Raw genomic sequence first — 8,478 nt, 5'->3', positions numbered from 1 at the left:
TGGTGTTTACACCCATGTAGTCTGGGTGCTCAGCAGGCCAGCAACAGAGGCTCTCTGCTTTCTTTCTTTCTTTCTTTCTTTTTTTTTTTTAAAGATTTTATTTATTTGACAGAGATCACAAGTAGGCAGAGAGGCAGGCAGAGAGAGGAGGAAGCAGGCTCCCTCCTGAGCAGAGAGCCCGATGCGGGACTCGATCCCAAGACCCTCCAAGCCAAAAGCAGAGGCTTAACCCACTGAGCCATCCAGGCGCCCCAGGCTCTCTGCTTTCTTGATCCCTTAATGGCCCACATCTAGGGGGGCTGCGACCCGCAAATGCAGGGGATGGGCAAGGACCCGATCACTGACCAAGTCAGCTGCTCTGTCCCAGACTGGCTGAGCCAGGGTCAGGCCCTCTTTAGGCCTGGCAAGAGGCCCAAGCTTAGCGTCTTTCCTCAGCTGGGGGTCGCCCCGTGTCCTCCCACATCTGACAGGCCTCCTTCTGCTCCAAGGGGCAGCCGGAAGTTGGGGACATCTCTGGCTGGCTGCCTCGCTCCTTCCCGGCTCCATTCCCACAGCTGTGGCTGCACTCCCACCTCTGCCCTGAGCTTCTGTTAATGATGAGTTCATGTGACATCTCAGAGGGAGGGCTCCTGGATGGGCGGACAGATGGGGTGGGGGGAGACGCTGCAGGTCCCCTACCCCCCATTTTCCCAGAATGCTCCTCTGCCCTCATCTGCAGGGCTGCAGTGAGCAAGACAGAGTCCCTGAGATGAACGGATGGTGGCATCCGGGGCAGAGCGAGTTCTGCGGTGGGGCCCCAGACTGGCTGGCAGAAGACAGGCTGGTGTAATGTGGGGGGGCTATGGGGCCTTAAGCAACCTCTAGGGGAATCAGTGATCAGTGAGTCCTGGGCAGGAGGAAGTTGGAGCCAATGATCCTAAGAGATCTCATGTGTGGTCTGAGTTGGGTTGAATCTATAGTCTTCTATGTCCTAGCTGTGGGACAGTGGACAAGTCATTGGGCTTTTCAGTGTTTCAGTTCCTTGGTGCAAAATAAAAGGAAACAGTGCCTCTAACAGGTTGCTCTCATGGAATTCATATAAAGTACTTAGCACAGCACCTAACCTGTAGTAGGTGCTCAATAAATGGTGGTGCAATGATTTTTATTCCCATGAACACTGTGAGCACTGTGGGTAGATGGGGGAGGGGGCTGTGCTCACTGCATCGCTTATATGAACTTCAAGTCCTGGACCCCTGGAGAGATTTGGGTATGGGAGGAGGAAGAGAGGGATGAGAAGGAGGAGGAGGGAAAGGAAGATGGGGGAGGAGAAGGGAAGGCAGAGGGAGGGGAGGGGAGCCGAGGGAGGGGGAAGAATGAGAGGGAAGATCCAGCTGGGCTGCCTCAGTCTCTGGGGAGGAGAACACCAGCGAGTTGGCTCCCCGGGGCACCGAAAGATTTGAGGCTTGTTGCAGGTGGGGTAGGGGTGGCTCTCCCTGGAGGGCTGCTGCCCAGAGCCTGACCCCTGGGGCTGGGGATGACCCTCTGTGTTCCAGAGTGGACCACAAGACCTTGAGTCACTGCTTCCCCTGACCCAGCGGAAAGCAGGTTGCGTGAGAGGCACCTCGCCAACAGGTGAGTCATTCTTTCCTCCCTGAGTGCTCCGGGGTGTAGCGCACGAGCCCAGACGTGGTCCCCTCTGTCCCTCTTTGGAGGTGAGGGACAGGTAGAGAGACAAAGGCAAAGAGCTTTGCTGTCTCCTTCCTGGAAGGACCAGAGCCTCCCCCACTGAGCAAAGGTGGCCACTCCCCGGGCATCACCAGGGTTGGGAAGTCTGGGCAGACAGGAGGCCAAAGCAGCCGGCCCAAGAGCAGCCTCCGCGGCCTTGGCCATGGAGTTCCTCCCTGGGTGGCATTCCTGACCCGCTCCCTGAAGAATGCTTCAAAGCATCGTCTAAGGAGTCAGACACCCATGGCCTTGAATTTCACTTATGAGCTGCGAGACCTTGAGAAAGTCACTTACTTCTCTCAGTCTCCGTCATCCACAGGAGGGGAGTTCGTGGGAGAATTGAACACTGTGAAGTGGGGACAGCGCTTAGCAGACCAGTGTGTAAAGGGCTGAGGCGGAGGGGCACGGAGGGTGAACATGTTCTTCCTCCTCTCCTCTCCTCTTCTTCATTCCTGGTAGGAGCAAGAACCCTGTGGCCCACGTCCCCACTTATCCCACTGGCCAGCTGCCTCCTCAGGTGGCCAAGGCTACCCGCACGTCAGCAAACTGCCCCCCAGATGCTTGGCGACAGGGGAATGGGTCTCCCGCAGCGTCTAGCACTTGTGTGTGTCCGGGGAAGAGCAGCAAGCCCGTGTCCTGTATGAATGGCCGTGACCCTGGCAGGGGGTTGGGGGGCGGGGAGGCAGAGGAGCCGAGGCAAGCCACATGAGCAGATCTCGGGCCCAGATGCAGAAGGCCTGGGTCTCTCTGGCTGCCTGGGAGGGGTAGCAGGCGGCCTTCACGGGGAGCCTGGGAAACCCTCTCCCTCCCGGGCCACAGGCAGGGGTGGGAAGTCAGGGCCCGCCGTGGCTTTTGTGCCCTACACAATTAGAGCCACTCTTCTGGATAAAGGGGCAAACAAAGGGGCCTTCGGAAGTGGCCACGCTGCTCAGTACCCGGGGAGGCCCCAGGAAGCCCGTTCTCACTAGCTGCCCACCCAGGCATCCTCTCAACACGCCCCCACCGCCCCACCGCCCCACCACGGGGGGCCAGCTGGGCCCCAGCCACCCACAGCCTGGCAGCTGTGTTAGGGACTGATGAAAGCTCAGGGAACCTGGTCCCCCCACTCCCCGGGGGGCCTGGAAAGTCCCAGAAGAGAGCCAGTCAGGGGTGGGGGTGGGGAACAGCTAAAAGGCTTTCTCACTTGCCAGGACAGCCACAGGGACGGGTGACTGATGAGAAAGGCCTTCGGGCCTCCAGGGAGCGATGGGCCTCCCGAGGGGCCGCTGGTCTGCAAACAGGGTGCCGCCCCAGGAGGCTTGGAGAGAGCCCCTCTTCTGAAGCCCTCCCCCCAACCCCGCAGGTTAGTCACACCCACCAGACCTGTGTCGCTCGCCAGCTGAGCTGTCAGAAAGCAACCTCCCCCTGGGGGAAGCAGTCTGAGGTCCCCCGGGAGTCCGCAGCCCTGGGCTCTGCCGCTCCGGCTGTGGGGCTTCCATCAGTCCCACAGAAGAGGTGGGCTGGGGTGACGAGGACAGGCACTAAGGGCTCCCTCTCCAGTATCTACCTTTATTTATTTATTTTAAAAGATTTTATTTATTTATAATAGAGAGAGCAAGAAAGGAACACAAGCAGGCTCCCCGTTGAGCCGGGAGATGATATGAGGCTCGATCCCAGGATGCTGGGACCATGACCCGAGCCAAAGGCAGACAATTAACGACTGAGCCACCCAGGCACCCCAAGTATCCACATTTTGGAAGGCAGCTATGCTAACCACTATACCACCAACGCAGTATCCACATTTTGAAAGGAACTTTTTTATTATTATTATTTTGGAACAACTCTAAACTTACAGAACAGCTGAAGATCGTACCGAGTTCCCACAGACCCTTTACTCGGATTCTCGAACATTAACATCTTAGATAACCGCAGTACCTTTGTCCAAACTCACAAGGAAACGTTCCTACCATACAGTCATCCCGCGTATCTGCGGGGGGGGGTAGATTCCAAGACCCCCAGTGGATGCTTGAAACCACGGATAGTATGAACCTAATATATACTTATTTATATAATATATAAAAAATGTTTTTCCTATATTACATACCTATAATAAAGTTTAGCTTAAAAATTAGGCACAGTAGGAGTTTAACAACAACAACAAAATAAAATAGAGACTTTATAGCAACACACTATAGTAAAATTACATGGGGGCACCGGGGTGTCTCGGTCAGTTAAGCCTCTGCCTTTGGCTCAGGTCATGATCTCAGGGTCCTGCGATCAAGCCCCGCATCGGGCTCTCTGCTCAGTGGGGAGCCTGCTTCCCCTTCTCTCTCTGCCCACCTCTCTGCCTGCTTGGGATCTCCGTCTGTCAAATAAGTAAATAAAATCTTTTAAAAAAAATAAATAAAAACAATTTTTTAAAAAGCTATGTGAAATGTGGTCTGTCTCTCTCTCAAAATATTGTGCTGCCCTCACCTTTCTTCTTTAATAAGGTGAGAGACTATCGTGGCCACGTGAAGGGGAGGACCTTGGGTGGGCGACACAGGCACGGAGATGTGACATCAGGCTACTGCTGACCTACTGACGATGCGGCAGGAAGAGGATCGTCTGCTCAGGACACGGCTGACCTCCAGCCCCGGAAACGTGGAAAGCCAAAGCACAGAGAAGGGGCGGCTACCGCACCACGAACTAAATGCTAGATTGATTGGGGTTTCACCAGTGTTTCCACCAATGTCCTTCCTTCCAGGGTCCAGTGCAGGCTACCATGTTGCCCGTAGCCCCGTGTTTTTTAACGGATGAAAGGACAGAAATGTCATTCTTCATCAGCTCCACGGCCCTCCCGATGCAGAGCTCTTAACAAGGCTGTCTCCACCGCGGGCAGAGGATCTGCACAAGCCCCCCGTGCTGGTGCGTCGGGGTCTCCCTGGCCAGGAAGCGGGTTTGCTGAGCGCCTCAGTGCACAGAGTGGCAGAGCTCTGGATGAAGGAAGGAAGGTCGGGGGTGGCTTCTTGCTAGCTTGGAAGTCCACAGGGAGAATTCTGGAACTGTGCTAGACCGCGCGGATGGGAACGGGGACGCCCCAAAGCATCGGAGCGGCTCCGTGTTCTGCTGCTTGGCACACACACACCCCTCAGCCCTAAGCCAGGCCTTCCTGGAGCTCAGAGGGCGGCTCTGCATCCAGACTTGAACGAGAGTCACAAGTCCCAGCCTGTTCCTCGAGCCCACACGTGTGAGTCCTCCCAAGGAGCCCAGTTCGGCACCTGATGGTGGGCACCTCTGAGTCCCAGCCCACCCTGGGAGCCCGGAGCTGGCCAGGCCCCCAAAAGCCATGGAGGGAAGGCCCCGTTGGCTCAGATGAGGACGGGACAATGGCCCCTTTTTCCGGCAGCTGGCAGAGCCTTTTAGGCCCTGAGCTTCTGAATGCCCATTGGAGCCAGACACTGGGCTCTCTTTTGCGGGCAGCCCTGTGCCAGGCCCACCACCGCCCAGAGAGAAGGAGCCTTTCTTTCCCGTTGGCCAAAGCCAAGGCTCCCAAAAGAGCATCGGCGGCAAGGGGGGCTGACCTTTGTTCAGGAACCGGCTTCCCACCCCCCCTCACCCAACCTCCGCTTGGGAACCTCAGAGCTGGACGGGGAAGCGTGTCGCCCGCTCTGCGGGTCAGGCCGGCTCCCTCCTGACTCTGAAGCTGCAGGATGCCCGGCCCTGCTTGGCGCACTGCCTCCACACCTCCCTTCCCATTCTCCAGCCGCTCTGGAGGCCTCTCACAGAGCTCAGCCTGTGGGCCCCAGAAGGGGGGCTTACCCGGCTGGCTGGTGTGGGGCTGTGCTTGGGCCCAATGAGCCACCCAGGTGCCCCTCAGTCTCTTTTTTAAAATCATCTCTTTGTGGGCACCTGGGTGGCTCAGTCGGTTAAGCCTCTGGTCATGATCCCAGGGACTAGGGATCGAATCCCCCACTGGGCTCCCTGCTCAGCGGGGAGCCTGCTTCTCCCTCTCCCTCTGTCTGCCGCTCTGCCTACTTGTGCTGTCAAATAAATAAATAAAATCTTTTTAAAAAATGATCTCTTTGCACCAATAACTCTTCAGCCATGTCTGTGATAACATACTCTTTCCCTCTCCCCAAATTATTTTGTTAATTCTAACCTGTTGGGTTTTTAATTCTCATGTTGTTTTCATTGTGGTAAGATAGAAATAACAAACTTTACCATATTAACCCTTTTTTTTCTATTGTGAATTTCTATTGTGAATTTTCCATTGTGAATGGATTCACCATTTTTAAGTTATACAGTTCAGAGGCATTAAGCACATCCACAATGTTGTGCAACCATCGCCACCATCTATTTCCAGAACTTTCTCATCATCCCAAACATAAACTCTGTGCCTCTTGATAACATTCATTCCCCCTTGTCCAGCCCCTGGTAACCTCTTTCTACTTCTGGTTTCTATGAACTTGCCTGCTCTAGACTCCTCATATAAGTGGAGTCTTACAATATGAGTCCTTTTGCATCTTCACTTGTTGGCCTTAATAATAAATATGTAGGCTTGGGGCACCCGGGTGGCTCAGTGGGTTAAAGCCTCTGCCTTCGGCTCAGGTCATGATCCCGGGGTCCTGGGATGGAGCCCTCCATTGGGTTCTCTGCTCAGCGGGGAGCCTGCTTCTCTCTCTTTCTCTCTGCCTGCTTATAATCTCTGCCTGTCAAATAAAATAAAAAAAAATGTAGGCTTCAAGCCCGCACATTTCAATTACTTATCCTCTCCTCTCCTTAACCCCGTGCTCTACATGGGCATGAATTCCAACAACTCCTAGCTCTACACTGGCCCCATGGGCAGGTTCCAATGGTTGGAAATGTCCAAGTGACCTCCGGTGTGGTTTGTGTCTCCAAGCCCTAGCTCTGCCATAGTGAACTTGGAGAAACAGGATTTGAGTCACTTGGTTTTATTTGTATTTAAAAAAAAAATTTTTTTTTGTATTTAAAATTTTAAACAGGGGTGATTGGCTGGCTTAGTAGAGCATGTAACTCTTGATCTCAGGGTTGTAAGTTCGAACCCCACATTGGAGGGTACGGATTATTTAAAAATAAAATCTTGGGACGCCTGGGTGGCTCAGTTGGTTAAGCAGCTGCCTTCAGCTCAGGTCATGATCCCAGCGTCCTGGGATCAAGTCCCACATCGGGCTCCTTGCTCCGCAGGGAGCCTTCTTCTCCCTCTGACTCTGCCTTCCACTCTGTCTGCATATGCTTGCTCTCGCTTGCTCTCTCTCTGACAAATAAATAAATAAAACCTTAAAAAAAATGTATAAAAATAAAATCTTTTTTTAAAAGATTTCATTTATTTACTTGAGAGAGAGAAAGAGCACATAAGCGGGGGGAGGGAGGGGCAGAGAGAGAAGCAGACTCCCCACAAAGCAGGAAGCCCAACGTTAGGCTCAATCCCAGGACCCTGGGATCATGACTTGAGCTGAAGGCAGACACTTAACCAACTGAGCCACCCAAGTGCCCCCAAAATAAAATCTTTAAAATAATAAAATAAAATAAAATTTTAAACAGTGAACCAGAGAGCAAGTTCTAAGGACACAGCAGTTTTGTTAGGAAAGTGCAAATTTTAGATTAAACGGGAAGTATTTTTAGTGAATTTGAACAACTTATTTAAAATGAAGTGTTTTGGGGTGCCTGGGTGGCTCAGTGGGTTAAGCCTCTGCCTTTGGCTCAGGTCATGATCCCAGGGTCCTGGGTTCAAGCCCTGCATCGGGCTCTCTGCTCAGCGGGGAACCTGCTTCCCCCTCTCTCTGCCTGCCTCTCTGCCTACTTGTGATCTCTGTCTGTCAAATAAATAAATAAAATCTTAAAAAAAATAAAATGAAGTGTCTTCTTTTTAAATTGTTCCTATTTAATTCTAATGTAATTTTATTCAATACCAGGACACACCAATACATGGGTATATATCCCTCCCTCTTAAAAAAATAATGTAAAAGTGTGTGTCCATGTTTTCCCTTTTTGTACTATAATGATTATTGTATCTGTAATTTCATTTCTTTTTGAAATGGCGTGAGCTTATAGATAAAATTCAATAAAAGAAAATTTTGGCTGCCTGCCATTTATCTACTGCTATTCATTTCATGATTATTGAAATGACTGCCAATAATTTTGTCTTATAGAAGAGGAATGGTGTTAAGTATCTGTGCGGAGATATGCTAGCCATGGCCGGAAACAAACACGAATGTCACACACAGCTAAATGCCCCAAGCCTCTGATCATGGGGAGGGTAGGTCTCAGTGGACAGCAGTCCTGGTGATGGAAAGGTGGGTCACTGCCCACTGGCCTGTGCCCAGGTTGGGTGCTGTTGGACAAAATGGGGTCTGGAGCAGACCGACAGGGGAGCGCCTCCTACTCAGCCTGCAGAACCCCCACCCCTCCCCCCAAGAGCTCTTCCTCGCTGCACTTCCAAGGTCTACCACGAGGTGCCGCTGTGGCAAAGAGCCTACAGGCCCCGTCCAAGTCTACTGGGCAAGGATTGCGGGGCGCCCTCCTTATGCCAGGCACTGTACCCGGCCCTAAGGATTCCAGATGAGTAAGGTACAACCTCTTGTCCCCAAATATCGCACAGCCTGGCGGGGGAAGCAGACGGGGACTGGCCAATGGTTGCGCTGTATGTTTCCATCAGTAGGAGAAATCCCTCCAGCACAGCGGGAGATCCAGGCAAACTGAGCCCTGGATGAAACATAGGAGCCAGGAGCAGGCGACTAGTGCTTTGATGGGAGACAGAGGTATGCACAGGCCTGGAAGTGAGCCAGGATGTGG

This window comes from Neovison vison, chromosome 13 (genome assembly GCF_020171115.1).
Source record: "Neovison vison isolate M4711 chromosome 13, ASM_NN_V1, whole genome shotgun sequence".
NCBI lineage: Eukaryota > Metazoa > Chordata > Mammalia > Carnivora > Mustelidae > Neogale > Neogale vison.
Note: the sequence above shows the minus strand (reverse complement) of the source record.